The sequence below is a fragment of the Capra hircus genome, chromosome 10 (genome assembly GCF_001704415.2).
Source record: "Capra hircus breed San Clemente chromosome 10, ASM170441v1, whole genome shotgun sequence".
Taxonomy (NCBI): domain Eukaryota; kingdom Metazoa; phylum Chordata; class Mammalia; order Artiodactyla; family Bovidae; genus Capra; species Capra hircus.
In genome coordinates, this window is record NC_030817.1 from 56,898,176 (window position 1) to 56,921,825 (window position 23,650).

At 38.0% G+C, this 23,650-nt stretch overlaps 1 protein-coding gene across 8 annotated transcripts in view; it reads right to left on the reverse strand.

Moving 5' to 3' along the window:
* The window catches only part of HERC1 (HECT and RLD domain containing E3 ubiquitin protein ligase family member 1), a 208,938-nt gene extending 189,180 nt beyond the window's left edge, over window positions 1-19,758 (reverse strand). For 7 of the 8 annotated variants that reach the window (XM_018054328.1, XM_018054326.1, XM_018054325.1 and 4 more), the window contains exon 1: window positions 19,622-19,758. The gene's annotated coding sequence lies outside the window, so the exon portion shown is untranslated. The remainder of the gene's footprint in view (window positions 1-19,621) is intronic. The other variant, XM_018054330.1, reaches the window with a different exon arrangement.

Consider the following 23,650-nt stretch of genomic DNA (forward strand, 5'->3'; position numbering starts at 1 on the left):
ATCACTGAAAAAGAGGGGAGGGAGGCAGGGATTGTTCTAGACTAAAAGAGACTAAAGTGACAAAGAAACCAAAAGTAATATGTGAATATGACTGAACTGTGAATCAGAAAAAAAAAAAGGTATAAAAGATAAGTGGAAGACAAAAATTTAAATACAGACACTGCATATTAGATAATAAATTCATGTTATTTTCCTTAGGTATGATAAAGGTATTGTGGTTACACTGGGAAATGTCCTTATTTTTAGGAGATGCACACCTGAAAAAAAATTTTTTTTTTGAGGTTGAGGGGGTGAGGGAATATCTTAGTGACTACAACTTCTCTCACATAAAGCAAATTGTGTGGGGGGTGGGGGTGGGGGGTATGTTTAGAGAAAAGAAAAAAAGCACCCACAACAAAGTGTTACAATCTATGCAACTAAATGAAAAGCACATAGGAGTTTGTTGTACTATTCTTCAACTTTTCTATAGATTTAAAATTTTTTCAAAATAAGAGTTTGTGGAGGTGGGCAGAAATAGCTAAATCAAGCATAGCTGAGCTTCAGTAATAAAAATGAAGGCAGAAAAAAATTATCTTTTTTTTTTTTTTTAAGAAAAAGACTATCTTTTACAATAAGAATATACAGAGGAGTTAAATGATACATATGGTTTTTCTATTATTAACCATGTCCTTCCTGGTGGAGCATACGTAACAAACCCATTTACTCCTAGAGTATCTGTATTAATCAAATACCACTTTAAATTTTCCTGAAACACAGTTATTTGAAGTAATTATAATGATATCATCTTTGTAAACTCAGAATAATGAATCTTACTCAAAATGGACTAGGGCGGTCCCATAAACATAGACCCTAAGTTGCCTACCCTTCTTAGAAGGAAGATAAAAACCAGACAGCAAGATGACAGGTTTACTTAAGCTTGTGCTCTGTACAAAGTACACAGAAGGAAGCTAACGGGCAAGGAATAACCGGTTCAACAAAAATGAGAAGGCAGATCTTTCCATCTTTAAATCTTTAACCCGCATCTTCATTGTTTTGAAACAGTTATGAATTTCTTATATTAGAAAACATCAAAGCTAATCTATTGTAACATGACTGGTGGTAAATTACAAAAGAAAAAATCTAAATGGCAAAGTTAATCTGGAAATGAGCTTAACTATCTATGACTATGTTCCTTGAGAATTCACCTTTAAATAAAACAATGAAGTCATACTATGAAGACCTGACAAAGGAGAAATGGAAAGCTTTTCTTCCTTCCTTCATCTTAAATCCCACCTCCTTCCTGAAAATCTCTTACTAACAGAAAATAGCAAAATTTGAAAATAATTCCATCTCCATGAAAGCAATCAAGCTGTATATTTAGTTTACATACACTTCTATGAAGATATATGATACTCTGATTGAAAGGTTTTAAACTTTTTAAAAAATAAAACATGTAGATGCAAGACTAACAAAACATATACAGGATCTATAGGCTAAAACTTACAACTCACAGATGAAAGAAATCAAAGGAGTTCTAAATAAATGAAGAGATACGCCATGTTCCTAGAGTGGAGGACTAAATATAAAAATGCCAGTTCTCCCTCCAAATGATCTAGAGATTTAGTACAATATCTATCAAAATCACAGCAAGATTTTTTTGCATCTATAGATGAACTTACTTTAAAATTTATATGGAAATGCAAAAGAACTAGCATGCCTAAAATCATAAGCTTTACGATCAATTTAAAACTAACAAGGAAATATTAAGAGATGTAAATACAATATAATCTAATTCTCAAAAAGAAAACATTTTGAAAATAAGATCATGCCAAAAATCTGCTTGGGCAAAGAGAATGATTAACAAAGCAAACTACTAGATGTAGTCATGAGAACAGAAAGTGAGAGTTGCTAAAGAACCAATTTCAAGTATAAAAAACCCTTCTACAACCCAACACAATAGGCTCCTTTCCCCTCCCACCACTGCAACAGTATATTGATAATTAGAGATGGTTACATAACCCCCACACGACACACAAACTCACTAAAAAATCCCATATTCAGACTGTTTCGAAAAAACTTATACTTTATTCTTTTTAATGTTTTCTTAAGAGTCTCAGTTACTTGTCTTTTAATCTAGTATAGTGTGAAAAGAGTTTTTTCCACATCAAACTACAAAACAATCAATGATCCCAAATTCTACAGAAAAAAAACACTAAAATAAAGCTTTATAGTACGTGCAGTACCCCCTCTTGACCTGCAAGAAATCTGTTCCAAGACCCCTAGTGGATACCTGAAACTACAGCCAGTACCAAATCCAAATATATTATGATTTCCCTATACATACACTGGGCTTCCTTGACAGCTCAGTTGGTAAAGAACCCACCTGCAATGCAGGAGACCCCAGTTCGATTCCTGGGCCGGGAAGATCTGCTGGAGAAGGGATAGGCTACCCACTCCAGTATTCTTGGGCTTCCCTTGTGCCTCAGTTGGTAAAGAATCTGACTGCAATGTGGGAGATCTGGGTTCAATCCCTGAGTTGGAAAGATCCCCTGGAGAAGGGAAAGGCCACCCACTCCAGTATTCTGGCCTGGAGAATTAATTCCATGGACTGTACAGACCATGGACTTATACATTATACACTTTTACATTATATATACTTATACATTATATACATTATATATATGTATACATATACAATACATATATACATTATAAAGTTAAATGTATAAATTAGGATAGTAAGAGATTAACAATAATAAAATAGAACAATATACTGTAAAACAGTATATATAACAATATACCATAATAAAAGTTATGTGAATTATGGTCCTTCTCTCAAAACATCTTATGGTACAAATATAATGCCCTTCCCATCTTAACTAAGCACTTATGCACTGTAACCATAACTTGAGCAATTTGAGGTGCATCAGCAAAACTATTACAAATTTTCTATTTCCTTCCTCACAATTTCACAGGTAGAAGATTCATTCTTATCACAGAGTTTAGCAACCTCAGCATACGATTTTCTTTATGAAGTTGAGAACTTTCACTTTTCCCTTAAAGGAAGCACCTGACTGTTTCTTTGGCATATCCGAATTACCAGCATCACTGCTTTTGTTGTATTTTAAGTAAAATAAGGGTTCCTTGAATTCAAACACTGTACAATGGGGTTCAGAACCACCAAAGATTTAATCAAGTTACTCAGAATGGCAAGCAATTTAAAAATTATGAATTATTTCTGGAATTTTCCATTTAATATTTTCAGACCATGGTTGACAATGGTTAACTGAAACTATAGAAAGTGAAACCATGAATAAGGGGTGACTACCATACTCAGTGCCTCCTTAAATTAATCTAACCCCAAACAGGTTTTTTTATCTATTCACCCTGTTACTAACAGGTCAGCTATTAAACTATGTGTACTAGGGAAGGGACCGCACATCTCAGTTGGCCCAGGAGGCTATCATTTTATGCCTATTGTCCCTGCATGTACCTTTTTCACTAAGACCAAATGCCTATGAATATTCTCTTTTAAGAATACAACATGTTAGGTTATAAAGCAATATATGTATCTATATAATTTTGAAACAATTCTCTGAGTATATAAAATCTAGAAAAAAACTCAAGAACTACACATTAGAATTTAACAGTAGTTACTCTGTGTGGTGAGGTAGTTTTTACTTTTTTCTTTATTTTCCTCTATACCATCTAAAAATTACTGTTCCCAATTAACACATACTATCTTTTACACTTAGGAGGGAGTTCCATTTGTCAAAATGCAGGTTTTCTCTCTGACCCAAGTCATCTCATTCCAAAAGCGTGCACTACTCTTACATGTTATTCATTATGAACTGAGGCAACGTGATTTAGTATACGAAATTTTAGCCTTTAGGATGTACCATATCTAAACTCAATAACCAGATCTGGACTCCCCTGGTGGTCTAGCAGTTAAGATTCTGTGCTTCCAATGCAAGGGGCACAGGTTTGATCCCTGATCAAGGAAGTTCTGCATGCCATGTGGTATGTGCCCCCGTGAAGAAAAAAAAAAAATTCAAAACCCAGTTTTGTTGTAGAAAATATAGGACCTACCTGCCTTTCAGGATTATTTAGAGTATCAAACAAGAGTCTACATGAATGTAGAATGAAGTACAAATGCAAAATGAAGTACACTTATGTGAGCTATGATTACTACTACAAGCACATAAACAAACTGTGGAACCTCAGATCTCATATGTAAAATGAAGGGGTCTTATAAAGTAAGCTCCAATTCCCTTCTACTTCTGAAATTCTGGTATAACAGTGTCCTCTTAACTCAGCATTCTACTTACATTCATCTAATCTATATCTTTGAGAGGTGTACCTTTATGGATAACAGTTTCCAGGTTTCCATGTTTTCTATCTTCACTGGGACACAGTCAGCTCTCCACATTCTTCTCTCAGACACTGACTGCCTGAAAGTCAAAGAAAATATGTATGGTCCTTCAAAGCAGAGTTTATATCCTCTCTTAATCTAACTTGTATTTCATGATCTCCATCTGCAACATCTTGCAGTGTAGAGCAGTGGCTATGCACAAGGACTCTGGAGCCAGGTGCCTAGGTTTAGATTCTGGTTCTGCTGTATCAACAACTCGGCAGTGTAACCTTGAACTATTTGCTTAATCTCTCTGTGCCTCAATTTCCTTATCTGTAAAACTGGGATAACAACAGTGCACCTACTGGGTAAGTTTGTTGTAAAGATTAACAAATTACAAATTATATATAAAGGACTGAAAACACTGCCTAGCATGTAATGTTATATATGACTGAAGTCCCTTCCTAACACAGCTTCTCTAAAAGTATAATGCTTACAGGCTAAGATAAAACAAACAACATTTGCCTCTTTCTTTTATTCTCATTGGAAAAAATGTCTTATTTTTTAAATATTTATTTATTTATTTTTAATTGGAGGATAATTGCTTTATAGTATTGTTTCTGCCATATATCAACATGAATCACCCACACATATACATATATACCTTCCATCTTATTATTTGTCTATCAAAAATTTCCCCACATCACTGTAGTGAAGTAACACACACTCATTATCATTAGACATTTTTCTTTATTCTCTGTTCAAACCCAATTCGTATTTCCCAAAATCTGTTTCCTCTGGAAAACTTGTTCCACTAGTTCTTCAGGATGCTATGGGGGAACAGGGGGAAGCCTCAGTTATCAAATAAATTTGGAAAATGTTGAGTTAATATTAAACAGGTTCCTTACTGTAGGTTTTTTACATGTTAACATGTACTATATCACGTATCAAGAGAGGAAAAAGTACACACAGTACATCAGTTTACTTGACCTCAAAACTTTTTTGTCAAGGATCTACACTGGGAAGTGCTGCTGCTCTAGTTCTTTGATAACTTTTAATACAAAATATGCTATGTTACATTAACTCAAAATTTCTTAAATCTGATTCACACCAAAGCCTATTCTCAAATTCATGCCCAGAAATCAGACTCAAAAAACTAATAACTGCTGCCTTGAACAAATTACTTTTGAAATTTCTGAAAATGAACACTGACTGCAAAAGAACAAACCCCAATGACCAGCTACACATGCGACAAGACAAGCTGTTATCTCATGATGGGATGCTCAGCTATTTACTGGCCAAATGTAAAACTCCAGTTATTCAAGATTCCCAAGTTTTTTCTGGATTTTCAATAATAAAGATCTGCACTCTTTCCTTTTTAAAAGAATCCAGCAGAGAACCTTGTCAAATCATCCCAGAACCCGATCAAATATAAATACAAGGCCCAAAATGTGCAATTTACACTATTGAAGGACTATTCTAAAAAACACCATCTTAAAAAAAAAAAAAAATCTAATACATCAACAACAGAATTTCACTATTTTGCAGTCCCTAATGCATGATCATCAATAACTGCCAATATCACAAAAAGAGAACAAGACCTGATGGAACACAGATTTCTCCTATGAAGTACACCTACCAAAAGAAAAAAAAAAAAAAAAACACCTGACAAATCTATCAATTTACTACAAGAAATTCAGGAGACAGAATGTGTTAAATGATATTTACAGTACAGAGACGCAATCAGCAAAATGAGGCTATGGAAAACTTCTCAAAAACCTGGTTTCTTAAATTAACAAAAAAAAAGGAAGGAGAGCCTAAAGATTAAAAGTGATTTAATATATAAGATAATTGTAAACTTATTTGGAATCCACTTCAAGCAAACTGTGTATGTATATAAAACAATCAGAAAAATATAAAACCTGACTACATGTTTGATGACATTAACACCTTTTTATAAAATTTTTTAAGATAATGGTATTATGCTTACTCAATAAAAAGAGAAACTGACTATCTTTTGGAAGTCATATTGAAATACCTAAAATTTATAAATTAAATATGTCCAGGATATGGTTAAAAAAAGTCCAGAACTGGGAGTGTGTAGTGGTAGACAGAAATATAAAGAAAATAAGATTGTGTATAATAATTCATGAAGGTTCAATGATAGGTACATGGGAGCGCTTTATACTTTTCTTTCTACTTTAGTATATGTTTAAAAGATTTTGTAATAAAAATATTTTTTAAAATAAATACTATCTTGGAATTGAATTATCTACCTAGGACTGCAAATAGCCTCTATGTATTCTCATAAAAGATTAATGCACAGTCATGCATAAGTGAATTTAAGTTTACCATGAACAAATCATGTTTATAAAGTACGAAATCATTTGCAAGAATTTCACAAATACTCAATATGTTAAACTCTATGTAATTAATTCTTATTAACAAGCCTGTTAATAATATCCAGCCACTTTATGGCTTTCCATGAAAATAATTATCTAATTATACTTTTTTAAAATTTTTATTTAAGTTGTAGACAGTATTGCAGAGTCATTGCTACTATTCCGTGGGCTTATGGTACTTCTGGAATTTATGATCAGAAGACATATTGTATAAATGCTTCAGCTCACCAAACTCCAAACAGGACTAGTTTTATCTTGTGTACAAGAACTCTTTCCTGCATTCCTATAGTGAAATAAAGAGCCAAACCAACAGATGGCAGACCAAGAGGGAGGGGGTGGTAACAAGGAGGCAATTACAAGATAGCACCACGGAAAAGGAGAATAACACTGAGAACTGAAAGATGCAACTTAAAAATACAAAACATTTAGCAATCATATAGATTTCTGAAAAACAATGTCACATTTTTTCAATCATCATTAAAGTGAAGTGATTCTGTAAATTTGCACCTGATTTTATTCCCTTACACAGCATATCTTTAAGATTTTTGAAAAATTCCTCTTAATATCTCAGACCAATTTAATCAGTGCAATTCAGAATAGTTTCAAAATGAACAGGAGGAACAGGGGACATACTAAATTTTTATCAGCATTTCCCTACTGTCACACATTACCTGAGTCTTTTCAGAAGCTCTCAAAACATCCTTCTAGATTTCAAAGAACCAAAGTGCCCTACTCCTATGCTAATCTACAATACAAACAAAACAGCATCAATATTATTATAGCCTAACTGGAAAAGGTCTTAACGAAAAATATCAGTTTAAAAAAGATTACAAGTGTGTTGCTACAAGAATTATATTTTTAATCTAAGCTGTATTTCTTAAAAATGTCTAGGCCTTAAGTATAACAAACACTAAGAACATACCAATTACAATAGGCCATCTTTGCCCAAATTCATCATGCCAAGTATATTCTGCCTCCAGATGAAGAACTTCTCAATCACTGATGTAAGAGATCAAGTCCATAACACCATACAATGCAGAAATCCACCACTTACACTCTGGTAGTTTTGCAAAGCAACAGCGATGTCCTTTACGAATAGAATCTTTATAAAAGAGGGTCTAGCAACTAGAGGTTATTCAAGGGCTTGTTCCTTAGGCAAGCACCTTTCTCCTCTATGGAAACTTATCAAATGGCAAAATATCTATCCTGCCTATTCCACAGAGGTGTTACAAAGATAAAATGAGATGTTTCCCAAACTACTTGGGACAGTGAAAAGCTATACACAAATGTAAGGCATTATTATTTTACTACTTGTTTGCACTCCAGACAGTTTTCAGACTAAACTCGCTACTTAATATCACTGTTTCAAGGCCTACCAAGAAAAACTTATTTCAGGGTACAAAAATTCACTAACATTCACCTTTTTAAAATAGCGAAGTTCAATCCTTATTCCAACTGTTGTTCTCTTCTAACATCTATTACTTTCTTTGGCAGAAGAAAACTACTGATAGAAACATTCTTTAAGAAATCAAAGCAGGGCATCCTTAGTGGCTCAGTGGTAAAGAATTTGCCTGCCAACACAGAAGACACTGGTTCAATCCCTGATCCAGAAAGATCCCACATGCCAAGGAGCAACCAAGCCCGTGCACCGCAACTACTGAGCCAGTGCTCTAGAGCCTGGGAGCAGCAACTACTGAAGCCACGGCGCCCTAGAGCCAAGCTCCACAAGAAAAACACCACTATGAAAAGAGAGCTTCCCTCGTAGCTCAGTCGGCCTGCAAAGCAGGAAACCAGAGTTCGATATCTGGGTTGGAAATAGCAACTCACCCCAGTATTCTTGCCTGGAGAAGCCCATGGACAGAGGAGCCTGGCAAGCTGCAGTCGATGGGGCCGCAAGATTCAGCCATGACTGAGCAATTAAGCACACACATGAGAAGAGAAGCCCAAGCACCACAACTAGAGAGTGGCCCCAGCTCACCGCAACTAGAAAAAAGCCCCCACAGCAACAGACCCAGCAAGCCAAAATAAACAAATAAAATTATTTTTTAAAAGGTCAAATCAACACATGACCCTTAAAAGTCTGCCTCTACGTCAAAATGAGTTTCTGAACACCTGTGTACGACAGACCTGCTCAAATGGCATTATCTGGACGGGATTTTACATCAGACAAAACCATCACTGGCTGGCTGTTCCCATGCCCTCCCTGACTCAGTTTCTGCCGACATTCGCCTTGTTTCTGAATTCAAATCCAGGCACCACCATTTACCAGCTACAAGATCTTGGGCAAGCACCTTTCTGTGTGTGCTTCAATCTCCTATCTACCAAATAAACAAGTTAAATTGGTGTAAATAATAAACAATTCAACCAGATTTAATATGATTTATACAACAGAGCAAAGTTCTTACAATAGTGCCTGGTGTACAATAAATAATAAGTGTTCTCCAATATTAATTCTTTACATGTGCATCTGTCCATTACACCATACCACCTTCACTAAATTATATAAATCTCTCCATCATTCTTCATCATTCCTTCTTTTCAAAAGAATATGCAATTTTGAGAAGTCAGAAACTATGACTATACTACTGACAAAATTTAAATATACATCACTGAATGCTCAGATGTATAAGAAAGTTCAGTGATACCTTATATAAAAGATACTGGGCCCCCACATGCTTTTAAATTATATTAACACATAAATAATATAATATTCCTAGGTTATCCTAGATTTCTAATACTACCAGTTAGCAAATTACTTATCTGAATTATATCACACAAAACTTTCCATGAACACTTTTACTGTATAGTGACTAACAGGAAAGGTCTTTAAAAATGGCAAAATGTGGCCTCCCTGGTGGCTCAGTAGTAAAGAATCCACTTGCCAAAGCAGGAGACATGGGTTCTACCTCTGATCTGGGAAGACCCCACGTGTCCGGCTTGAGCAACTAAGCCTGTGCACCACAGCTATTAAGCCTGTGCTCTAGAACCCAGGAACCACATCTACTGAGCCCATGTGCAGAAGACTGAGCACCCCAGAGCCCATGCTCTGCAACGAGAAGCCACACAATGAGACTCTCATGTACTGCAACTAGAGAGTAGCCCCAGCTCACCGCATCTTGAGAAAAGCCAAAAATAAATACAGAAAATTTTTAAATGACAATATTTAAAAGGGTGTCTATAAATGCTACTCTATTAAGTTTAAAAAGAAAAAGCTCAGATAATAACACATTCCCCTCCAAAATAAAGATCAACAGAAACTTTAAATCAAGAATTTAGAGTGAGGAAAAATAGTTTGCCAGAGTAAGAATAAATATTATTATAACATTAACATCATTGACATTATAATTAGAGGACAACCAAAGAATGTTAAACACTACAACAAACAGAAGAGCTACACTCCAAGCTTATTCTTTAAATGTTACTTAGCACATCCTTTGCATAAATATATAATCTTGATAGTAAGTTCTAAATCTTAACATTTCACATATAAGTATTCAATGCAAAAAAAAATCACAGCATCATTTAACTGATTTAATAGTTCTCCTTTGGTTTAAAATCTTTAAAAGGTAGAATCACTTAATCTAATTTAGAGATAATTTTACTACACATACAATTTCCTAGAGTTGCATCTCTGGCTTACTGGGTGTCAGGGACTTTTCTAGGCACTGGAATGAACAGGATATAAAGTTCCTGCTCTCAGAGTTTACATTCTAGCGAGGAAGACAAGTAATAAACAAGTAGACAAATCATTACATTTCAGAAAGCATACCATAAAAAATAAAATAAAATAAAGCAAGAGAGACAAGGAGAAATTAGGGGCAAGGTGATCACTAGTTTGTATAGTGTGATCACTGGAGATCTCTCTAAAGAAATAGACTCTCTGAACCCCTTTTTAAGCAGACATGAATGATGTGTGGGAGCAAGCAGTGCAGAGACCTGAAGGAAGAGCGATGCATGAACAAGCATTAAGCCCTGGGAATGCACCCAGCATGATCAAAGAATATAGGGAAGCTCAGTGCAGCAGAAATGGAAGGAACAGACAGGCAGACAAGGGCTCCATCAAGGAGGACTTTATAGGCCACGGCTAGGAATCTAGATGTTATTTTAACTACAAAAGGAAGTCATTACAATGTATTAAACAGAGGAGTGGCGCATCTGATTAACAGTTAAAAAGACCATCCTAGCTATGAAACACAGAAGAGACTATAGGAGATCAAGTGAGAAAACAGTTAAGACTATTGTAATTATCTACCCAGGAGATGATGGTGGTTTAGACCAGAGTAATAAGGTAGAGATGGTAACATCTGATCAGATTAGAAATATATTCAAAAGATAGAACTAGAAAGATTCGTTGATGGTCTGATTATAGGGTATAAACAAAAGAGGCACAGTTGACACCAAGTTTTTTGGTCTGAGTGACTAGTTAATTGATCCTGCCAATTTACTAAGGGTACATTCAAAGAAAATGGTGAGGATAGGGATCACTTCTATGTTTGAGAAGCCTTTTAGACAGCCAAATGAGATGTGGAATAAATTGATGAACTATGACCCTGTACCTCAAGGAAGGGGTCTGGGCTGAAGATATAAATGTGGAAGTCAATTAACACTTAGTTTTTAAAGTCACAGAAATGGATAAATATAGATGGAAAAAACTCTTGTATTTAATCTTTACACAAGCCCTGTTGTTCAGTCACTATGTCATGTTCAACTCTTTGTGACCCAAAGAACTGCAGAACGCCAGGCTTCTTCTGTCCTCCATTATCTCCCAGAGTTTGCTCAAATTCATGTCCACTGAGTCAGTGATGCTATCTAACCATCTAATCCTCTGCCATCCCTTTCTCCTTTTACCTTCAATCTTTCCTAGTAACAGGATCTTTTCCAATGAGTCGGCTCTTTGCACCGGGTGGCCAAAATATTGAGCTTCACATGAGCCCTATGAGGTAGCAACTATTGAACATTTTATAGATCAGGAAGCAGCCTAAGAGATTAAAACTTATCCAACAATACTCTGCTAATAAGTGGTAATAAGTCAGAAAAAAAAAAAACCACCTAATTAACTATTATATAATGACCATGACCTTCCTCAACTAGGTTCATAAAAACTAGCTTTTGAACCATAAAACTTGAAACGAATACTGAAGTAAACCTTTTCTCAGTTCTCCCAAGGACAGTACATAACTAGTGACATTCTGGATGCACTGGAGAGAAGTTAATTCTTCACATACAATTAATGCTCAAATGTCCTAGAACATTAGACATTAGTTCTCTCATGGAACCAACAGTTGAGGAAAAACTATAGCATACTATTATTCTATTATTATTATTCTATTGTGCTTCCTTGGTGCCTCAGATGGTAAAGAATCTGCCTGCAATGAAGGAGACCAGAGCTCAATCCCTGGGTTGGGAAGATCCCCTGGAGAAGGAAATGGCAACCCACTCCAGTATTCTTGGCTAGAGAATTCTATGGAGAGAGGAGCCTGACAGGCTACAGTCCATGGCAATGCAAAGAGTTGGGCATGACTGAGCGACTACCACACACACTGCTAGTAGTAGCAATAGTAGAAATCACTTAAAATGAGAGAAAAAAAATTGGTGAACAACCTAAGTTACCATTCGGTGGTAAACTTTTCATGGCTTCTCTATGTAATCAGTAAAATAAAGTGTTATTTGAGGTTTTTATACCACCAAAGGTGTTTTTAAGACTACATCAGACCTCTACTAATTCTATCAGAACTCAGTATCTATCTTCCTGAGAACATGAGTTCATCAAAAAACCACTAGAATGTAAGCTCCTCTAGTACAAGAATCTTTTTTTCATATGTGGGGATGACCCACAGAGATGTTATGGGGAGGGAAGTGGGAGGGGGGTTCATGTTTGGGAACGCATGTAAGAATTAAAGATTTTAAAATTTAAAAAATAAAAAACTAAAAAAAAAAAAAAAAAATCTGTTCCAAGCACCTGGAACAATGTCCTTTTTGGGGAAAGAACCTAAATCCCCAGCCTCACTAGGCAAAACAAGTTTCCTTGTAAGATGGGGATGTTTTTCATGTTGTCTTGGTTACTGGCACCACTAAAATCTGACAGGATTATCCTAACCCAGAACTTCAGACTCTAGATTTCACCTTCCTTAAGACTGGCCTTCTTTCATATTGAAACAAAACAGGTTCCAGATAAAGCCATTACCGGTCAAATAACCATCAAACCATAGTGTCAATAGGTCCATATGTACTGTTCAAAATAACTAGCAGACAGTGTGAGCCAATAATTAGTATCTCATACATACTCTAGAGGTAACAAAATTCTCCTCACAATTTCAGTTCTCCTTTGTTAAACCCCACAAGTATTTCAGAGCAAGGTATTAAGAATCAATGCAGCAACTCCATTAAATACAAAAGTCTCAAATGAGCAATCCTAGCTAGACCAGGAAACTGCATTCTAGTCAATTTCCCCTGCACAAAATAACCTGCATGTATCAGTAGAATATTAGTGGACAATATATTTCATTTTCAAGCTATAAGAATCTGCCAATGGGAGGCAATAAGTGCCCTTTCACAACAGATTCAGGTCACTGAAATAACTGCAGGGCACTATGGAAAATCAGTTGTCTCTGACAAAAAAAAAAATAGAAAGCACAATGACATATTCTATTGGTTTAAGGCTGTGGTGAAAACAGGTGCTCTCATACATTACTGATAGGAATACAAATTAGTACAATCCTTCTGGAGAAAAATCTAGTAATATCTAGCAAAATTACATATGTACAGAACTTCTGACACAACAATCCCATTTATAAAAATCTACCCTGAAGATATTAATGTATCTTTTATACTACAAAAATACATATACACAGGTCATGTACTATAAAACTGTTTATAAATGCAAAATATAAGAAGCAACCTAAATACTCAAAGAAGAATGACTGAACAACTGAGGACACGTCTACACAGGAGAGTACTATACAGCTACTAAAATAAAAAAAGAATGGAGAATATCTGAGAATCCCCTGGTGGTCCAGTGGTTAGGACTCAGCACTCTCACTGCCGGGGCCCCAAGTTCAATCCCTGCTCAGGGAATTAAAATCCCACAAGCCACATAGTGCAGTCAGAAAATAAATTTTAAAAATTTTAATTGAAAAAATAAGTGCAGAATATCAAAAAACTGGTCGCTTCAAAAGGATGAACTGTTGATTTCCAGGACACACTCTTACACTGAAAAAAGGTGCACAGAATATCTATACCATGCCATTCTTCATATAAGAAAGAAAGGAACTGGAAAACAGTTTGGCAGTTCCTCAAAAAGTTATCTTATGGACCAGTAACTAATTCCACTCCCAAATATAAACCCAAAGGAACTGAAAACATATGTCCACATAAAAACTTGTATCTGAATGTCCATAATAGCTAAAAAAATGAAAATCAAACGTCCAATAAGTGTGCATGGACGAACAAAGTGTGATATAGTCACATAATGGAATATTATTCAGTCATAGGAAGGAATGAAGTACTGACACATCCTATAACATAGATGAAGCTAAAAAGATCACATTAAGTGAAAGAAGCTAGGCACAAAAGTCCACTTATTATATAATTCCACATTTACATGAAATGTACAAAATAGACAAATTCATACAAACAGAAAGTAGATGAATGGTTACTAGTGGCTGGGGAAAAGGCAACAGGAAGTGACTACTAATGAATACAGGGTTTCGTTTCAGGGTAATGAAAACGTTCTAAATTAGGTAGTGGTAATGGCTGCAAAGCCTTATGAACAGACTGAAAAACAATGATTTTGTACACTTCAAAAAAGAAGGCTTTGTGTTGTGTGAATTGTACCTCAATTTAAAAACCTGTACGTAAGGGGAAAAAGAAATGTAAAACACACACACACACACACAATCTGTTCATTCGTGCAAAAGAGACAATGGAAGGATAAACTAGAAACTAAAAAAAACTGGTTACCTAAAGTCATGGAAAACAAGTGAGAGAAAAGGTGGGGAGAAGAAAATGGGAACAGGGCAGTAAGAGTAAGAAGTGACAATTTTCTAAGTATATTTTAGTAACAGTAAGGTCTCATATACCAAAATAAATAAAAATCAACCAGAACTGGAGAAACCCAAAATAGAATACAAAGAGTAAGAACCTAACTGCATTACAGATGAATAATATAACCACACTAAAGGAAATGAGGAAGAAAAGAATTAACCTAAGTAACTTTGAAAAACAGTATGCTGACTAGATACTAGAAAGTTAAAGACAAGAAAAAAACTTGTATACAAATAGTGCACTCTAATTGGCAAATGTTCCTCAGAAGGGTGAGCAATTGGTCACTACTTGATGCGCATTCTAAAATTGAACAAATAAATTGGTATACAGTATTACAGATAATGAAAGCCAGGTTTCTCACCATTAGAAAAAAAAAAGTTACAAATAAGAAAAGATTGGAATGAACCTTGTGGTGTTGGGACTGGAATAGAACATAAAACTATGAACTCAAATATGGTTTTAATATATAGATAAAGACAAATATAGAGATAAACATGTGTATATTTGTTTGCATGTGTGAGCAGGTTAGTATATACATATTTCCTTGCTCTGTCCTCTGAGGGCCTAAGAGCAATGATACCCTAGTGAGCATACCCAGCATTCAGGTCTTGATTTAAATTCTGATCTCCAATAAAAGGAGTTGATTTCAGGACAGATATAAGGAAAATTACAAGATGAGCACAGACTATAGCCTGTGGTGCCAGAGTATAAGGAAGTGCTAAAACAAGGGTAGAGGCCAACTGGAATGAGTTCCTAATGGCCAAAACTGGAAGAATCTGAGCAACAAAATAATGACACTATTGGATTAGAATCTTTAGAATATATATCCATGAAGTCACACTCATCAACATAGATAAATTAACAAATGTGGAAGGGACATCTCTTTCAGGAATGAGGGAGTACAAAATCACCGGCAGGAAAAATATCACAATAATAACTGCTGCAGACAATATACACCAATGGTTGCTAAAATCAGTGGGAGAAAACTTGAGGAGAAACAGTGTATCACCATAGTTTCAAACTATCTCCCCTAAGATTATGTATCAACTATAAAAAGAAGAAAAGTAACTTTATAGTGGAGAATACAGCAGAGTTCACCTTAAGCAATCAAGGTTAAAATATCACTAGCCCCACTCCAGTACTCTTGCCTGGAAAATCCCATGGACGGAGGAGCCCGGTGGGCTGCAGTCCATGGGGTCGCTAAGAGTCAGATATGACTGAGCGACTTCACTTTCACTTTTCACTTTCATGCACTGGAGAAGGAAATGGCAACTCACTCCAGTATTCTTTGCCTGGAGAATCCCAGGGACAGGGGAGCCTGGTGGGCTGCCGTTTATGGGGTCACACAGAGTCGGACACGACTGAAGCGACTTAGCAGCAGCAGCAGCAGCAATAAGACACATCAACACCATGTACCCTCTAATATCATGCACTGAGGACACATCCCCTCTGTAGTTTTCTTGCAAACATACAGAACCTCAATCTCATCATACAAAAAACATGACAAACCGAAAATGAGAAAAATTACACAAAATAATGGGCCAGTACTCATCAGAAGTGTCAAGGTCATGAAAGAAAAGGAAAAACAGAGGAACTGTCACAGATTTGAAAAGACGAGACCAGACGAGAAAGATCTAACAACTAAATGAAATGTGGGATCCTGGATTAGATCCTGGAAGAGAAAAAAAAAAAAATACACTGGGGAAAAAACAGGTGACATTCAAATAAAGTCTGTAGTTTAAATAATATTTCACCAATGCGAATTTCCTGGGTTTGATCATTGTTATGTAAGTCCTCAACAGTAGAGGATGCTATGTGAAGGAAATCTGGAACCTTCTGTACTATCTTTGCAACATCTCTTTAAGTCTAACATTATTTCAAAATAAAGTTAAAAATAAATGTGATGTGTGATGTGTGTGTGTGTGTGTGTGTTCAGTCATGTCTGACTCTTTACAACCCCACTGACTACAGAGCCCACAGACTGTAGCCCACCAGGCTCCTCTGTCCATGGGATTTTCCAGGCAAGAATACGGGACTGGAGTGCCATTTCCTCCTCCAGGAGATCTTCCTGACCCAGGGATCAAACCCGTGTCTCCTTTGTCTCCTGCAATGGCAGGCAGGTTCTTTATCACTGAGCCACCTGGGAATCTCAAAAGCTAAAAATAAATAAAGTCCATCAATTGATCATTTTATGCAACTGTCTTAATTCCTTGCTCAGGGATCTCATCTGGAATTTAACATTCCCACTAATTTAAAGGGTCCAGTAAGTGACAACAGAACAAACTAAAATCAAAAAATCAGATCTAGCATCTAAAAATTACCTACTTTATGTTTTTTTATACCTTCTACATTTTTTAGTCAAAAAAAAAATCTGCTGCTGTTGCAACTTTACTACCTTTGCAAACTCCTTTTAAAATGACCAATTTTTACATTTTTAGTATCATGATAATCTGCGGTGTGTACCCATAACAACACATTCGTCTGTTAAGTCAAAGTTTTATTTTCATAAAAAATTATCAATAGATTATAGTAAGTTTGTTACTTATTATTACACAGTTGTCCAACCACAAAATATAAGCTTTTCTTCACAAGTTAATTTGCTTTTATCCTAATACAAACTTCTCTCCATATCCTAAACCACAAAGTCATCAATTTTGTTCTTCTAAGTTCTGAAAATCTGTATTTTAAAAAATCAGCTGTTCAATGTATGTTGTCTTTTTAAAAAATTTTCAAATATTGAGTAATTTAGTCTTTTTCTAGGAAAAAATGCTTGGGACATTACAATTCCATTGTATTTATTATTTGCATCCTCTACTAACCAAACCAGCCTAATCAAGTCTTCTGAAATTGCCCCAATCAAATAAGATTTTCATATGTCTATATAACATTAACAAAGAAATTAAGTGACGTGTTCACATTTGCTTTCTCCTCCACACACCACCAGGATGGCTGCACTGGGAATGGAATACATGACCAGCAAATGAATGGCTAAGTGTCACATGCAAACAGCATGACCAGAAGTTTAAGAAGCAAAGTGATAAGAACCTTAGAGAAAGCAAAATTCACAAAAAGTTCAGAATTATAAGACACCTTAAAAGGTCACTTAATCCATTCCAATGACAACCCCAAATAGATGACAATCTATCCTACTTTTAAAAGCGTCCAGTTTCAACATCCCTAGGTGTCTCGTTCTGCCATATACAAACATCACGTGACTTGAGGGAATTATTACAAGACTATTCTTTGCTCCACCTAATGCTTTCTTTCCTCAAATAATATAACAATTCATTTTAACTCACTTCCAAGATTTACCAACGTGTACAGGTGCTCAATACACATATGTGTATGCACATACACATATGTACATACAGACACCTAGGACACTCAATTTTGCTTGAATAAACACTAACTAAAATCTACATAGTCAAAGACACATGTCCATCTCACTCCAATCACAAAAGCACTATGAAGCATACAATGTCACCTAATGGTTTTGGTCTAAAAATAACCAATAGAAACCAATGGAAATTTTATAAAACCTTATGGTAAATAGGTTTCTTCCCACCATGAATAATCAAAGTTTATTTGCTTCTCACAAACGCTACTCCTTTACAGCACCGTCACCACAGGCAGAACTGTAAAAATACATGTGTACTAGATCAAGTTGGTAATAATTTTTAATGTTTCATTTTTCAAGAGCATTTAGCGAATAATCATTTTGGAAGAGGGCCCAATGAAAAGAGATAGTGATGATACAGTACAGCCAGTGCTAATGAAGAAATAGCCAGTTTTACTCAAGCAAGCCTAAGAAGTGACTCAAATAAAACAGTTTTGCAAGTCCCAATCAAGGATGAGCCAAACAGTATTTGAAAAAATTAAAAGTGTCTGTTAGGAAACAAATCTGAATGTTAAGCTTGACATGCTACCTCTGGAAATGGAATTACAAGGATAGGTTAGTTTGCTCAGATTTGGTATTCCCTGTTATTCTGAGTATCCTTATTTTCTACAGTATTACAGAAACCGTTTTTCAATTAAGGCAAAGTCCGTCCCTGTGTTTTACAGCTCTCTACGATGCATAGCATGTCTTTTACATAACCTACTGGGAGAGGTGGGAGGTGGTATCAGCTCTGGTCCTCCTCGTGTCTCCTATGAACCTGCCACCCATCACAAAAAAGGTTTCACCATGTTCTTTGATACAGCTCCTGTCATCATCCTCCTCATCTCACCCCAGAGACTTAACAATGCATCTCTTCTCCTCTCCCTGTAGCAGAAGCTTTATAAATTATGAGGCGGAAGATTCGGAGAAAGGTTTACCAGATGATGCGCCTTCCGCACCCAAAATACATAGAAAAGGGTTGAAAGGCAAGTCGTCCCAACCTCCACCCCTCAAAAGGGAGAAGATAACGGTGGGCACCGGGGTCGCGGCTCTCCTCGGATCCCGAGAAAGAGTCGGGCCACCACACCACCCCACCCCACCGCCCGCCGCGGTCCAAGCCCTGGCCGGGGGCGGGGCCCTCCTTAGCGGATAAAGGGGTGGGCAAGAAGGTCAGCGATGCGACCACCAAGGGCCGAGGGACAGGGAGCAAGCCGCTGAAGGGGCGGGTCCCTCCGCCCTCTGGGGCCGGCAGCTCGGCTTCTAACGCGGCTCTGCAGGCGCCTGGCCGGCAAGAGGCCTCAGGGGGCAGGGGGGCCGCACCGCGCCAGAGTTTCCTCAGGCCTCCGCCGGCCGCCCACCCGGGACCCCGGCGGCCCCTCTCGGCCGTGGCTCCCGAACGGCTCCGGCCGGCCATGCCGAGCCGGCGGGACGCACGCACAGGCGGCCAGGAGGGCAGAGAGGAGGCGTTACCATACGCGGCTCCAGAGCTGACGGGGGTGGGACAGGGCTCCGGCGACCCGCGGCAGCAGCTGCGGTGGCCGCGTCCTTTATTTTTGCTGCAGCAGCGGCGACTTGTCAAAGGGAAAGACGTAAGAGGCGGTGGCAGCGGCTGCAGGCGAGTCTCGCGGGACTTGGGCGGAACTCTCGCGCAGTTTGGAGCCCTCGCCCCGCCCACCAGGCCCAGCGCGGGAGGAGAGAGCGACTGAGGGAGGAGCGCACGGGCGAGGTTGCTGGAGGACGGCAAAAGGGACGGGGATTTAATGGATGGGGGTGGGGAGCCTAGCTTCTGGGAACACTCTGGCGCGGCGCAGCCCTCACCTTTCAGCTCTCGCGGAGTCTGCACTGGTCGGATTCCGCCTTTGAACACAGTTAGGGGCGTTTCATAAAGGGCGATGAGGAGTAAGGGGGCTGCCAGCGCTCCCCCTTTTCCTCGTGGTGGGCGTGAAAGACCCCACCGCCCGGCCACCTGGTGCTGCGGGTGGAGGAACGCCGGGAAAAAACTGGCTGCAGGGGCTGGGCGGCCACACCCCTTTATCTTGGACGCGCGCGACGCGCTCAGTGTGCTTTATCTCCCACGACAACCAGCTCGAGACTTCTGGCCTGTCAGGTTCAGTCACGTGAAAGCGTTTCACTTGACTGAGTTCTAGCTTATTATTCGTGTCTTTGCGGGGCAGGAATGCCGAAACCCCAGAGACGCTGGGGCCTAGGACGACTCTCTTATTTTTTTTTTTTTTTCTCCTGAGCAACACGGGTAAATTATGACCTTGATCTCGACCTCTACAATGAAGTCTTCTGAGTGAAGAGACCGTGATTGGCTTAGTCATCGCTGTGCCCCCCAGCACCTAACACCTATCCAGGTGCTCATTAAATTGTCGAATGACTATACCTGGCCGCTTCTTCCTTCTGTACCTGTTCTTAACTCCCAGACTGCATTTTTAGTCATCATCCTGGTATCATTCGTTGGAAATTTTCTAACAAGCACCAGTGTGTATCACTGACTGAAATCATGGAGCCGATCTTTGCCCTCACAATCTAACGGGACATATGAGGAATGTACAACATACAGGCCGTGTAGGGGTCAATAATGTAAAAAAATTGTGGTATAGGCAGAAAAGGGAGTGCTTGCCCCATGGATATATGGGAAGCAGTTTAGCCCAAGAGTTACTTGACTGAAGTTATCTCACTGTCAGACATAGGTGAGAGGGAATTCTGGAGTCCCACTCACCAGGTATGTGACTTTGGACAAGTTGCTTGACCTCTCTGAACCTCAGAGGGCCTTTATCTGTTAATTCATAATGTTAGTTCTTATTATCACAGGGTGTCTGTGAAGAATAAAATATATATAAATCTCTTGACACATTAATTAGTAATTAAATGCTAATCCTTATGGTGTGTATAACTTTTTAAGTTTCTACCTGAAACTTAAAAACTAGATGTAAGGGAGTGGATATCCATGAAGTGATGTCATTGTTGCCAGTGCTTTATGATCTGGGTATTGTGTGTAAAGCTGAAACAAGGTTAACAAGCTCCCTTGCCAGCCTCATTTTAGCTTGATGATGTGCTTCAGCGCCACTCGAAGCATCCCATGACATTCCATTTTTCTTGGATTTGTAAAACTTCACTGGAACTCCACTTATTGTAAAGGCAAATTGAGACATTCCCTCCTTTCCCCTCTCCTTAGCTTCCCCCCTCAGGACAGTGTGGAAAGGAGAAAGGGATACAATTGACTCCAATTGCATACAATTATGAAATACAAATAATATCAGCAAATAAGCCCTGAATTCCTTCCACCCCCACCTTCATCACTCCCCTCCTTTCCTGGCCACTCTTTAATACTCAAATCAACATCTGCCTGGGACTTCGCCGGTGATCCAGTGGCAGGGGGCCCAGGGTTCGATCCCTGGTCAAGGAACTAGAGTAAAAAATTTTCATGCCGAAACTAAAAGATCCCATATACCGCAGTGAAGATCGAAAATGCGATGTGCCGCAACTAAGATGCAGTGCAGCCAAATAAATATTTTTTAGAAACAACGACAAAGAAAAATATCTACTGAAGTCTCATAATCAGCATCATACTCCAAATTCTACCAGTTGATTTTATTCAAATTTCCCCTGGAGAAAAACGTTGGAGATGAGGGGGTGGGGTCATGGGGAGTTGGTGGAAATAAAGGGAACTGAAAGCCAAGGCCTCATCTTTATAGGCTCCTGCCTGATCTTGGAGCTACATACTCTGACCACCACAACCAGCTACATCGTTTCTCGCAAACACATCATCCCCACCTCATACCACGTCCACAACCCTACAACTCAACCAGGAGGTCCCAGGTAGAGGAAGTGGAAAATCAACAGAAAAATACATTTTTTTCATCTTTCATCTGCATATGGGGAATATGATACAAAGAGCTGACTCATTTGAGAAGACCCTGATGTTGAGAAAGATTGAAGGCAGGAGGAGAAGGGGACGACAGAGGATGAGATGATGGCATCACCGACTCAATGGACATGAGTTTGGGTAAACTCCGGGAGTTGGTGATGGATAAGGAGGCCTGGCGTGCTGCGATTCATGGGATCGCAAAGATTCGGAGACGACTGAGCTACTGAACTGAACTGAAATGAAATAAAAAATGGGGGTAAGTCACAGGTGAAAGGAACCAACAGAGGAGTGAAGGGTGGAGGCAGAACAGGGAGACAGTTGAAAGGATTCAGGGAGTAAAGTTTGTTTTGGGCTCCAAGCAGGAATCTACAGTCATGAGTCCTGGTGTTTCCTGAAATTGCAGCTTATCTGCCCTCAGTTTACACAGCCTTTCTAAATCTCCTCTAACATCTGTAAATAGGGCCAATAATGGATATCTTACCTGCCTTGGGGTCGAATAACACAGGAAAGTACTTGTAAGCCTAAAACTCTACAGATATGATGCATTATTTTCATTCATTCATTTAACAGATCTTTGTTGAATGCCTATCATAAATCAGGCACTTGTGCAAGACTCAGAATATACTAAGCTGAGCAAGCTTTAATACCTACCTTCAATGAGCTTATGGTGTAATGGGAGGGGGATGGGAAGAAAATTTATTAGTATAATACAGTGTGAGGAGACTGCAAGTGACAAGGGTATGGGGGGAAGGATTGAGTGAGAGGAAGGACAGGGCTGAAACACATCCTGAAGAAGGTTTAGAAGGCTAGCACACATCATGAGGATCCAGCCTATTTTCTAAAGAGTGATTCATAAATCAACCCCAAAATAACTTCAAGAAATTGCTCTGTTGTGGGTTGTGAATTTTGCTTTGTTCTAATAAAACTCACATCTCCTAAACAATTAGAAAAGAGCCTTTGATGTGGAGTCATTGTATATACCCATTAGTTTTGAAGAAAGATGGAATTAATGGAGGGAAAAATCAGTGGTATCTTCATTAGAAACATTTTGTTCTTACAGCTTCTGTTTAAACACCAGAGAAGGAGAATGCATTCCTCTTCACGTACTTGGTCTCCAGGAGTTTCCTTCAGTTAGTCTTTCTGATTCAGGTAATACTGCCTATCAGAGAAGCTTTTCCAAATGTGAAAACAATACCTTATTTGTATGTGTTTCTTTATATTCCACTTTGGTTTTTTTTACAAAAAGACTTTGAGATAGATATCAGCACTATCTTTAAGCATGTTCCAAGAGAGTGTATATATTATTCAATTATTTCTCACATTTATTGGTGCCTGCTGTGTATAAGACTTCATGCTGAAACTATAGGCTGTATGAAGCAGGTCCATGCCATTTGGGTCCTGAAAAGCTAAGATGGAGATAAATGTCCATGAAAAGATGGCTAAATTACCAACCATGTGGATTCCATTCCCCTGTATTTTTTATTTGTGGAATGAGCAAAATTGTAAAGTTAGACACCCAACTTCTGAAACTCATTTACCTTACCTTACCACTCCACAAGAGAAGCAAGATCCAAAGGAAGGGTGAGATATTTATTGTAACTTGATATTTATAGATATTAGATATC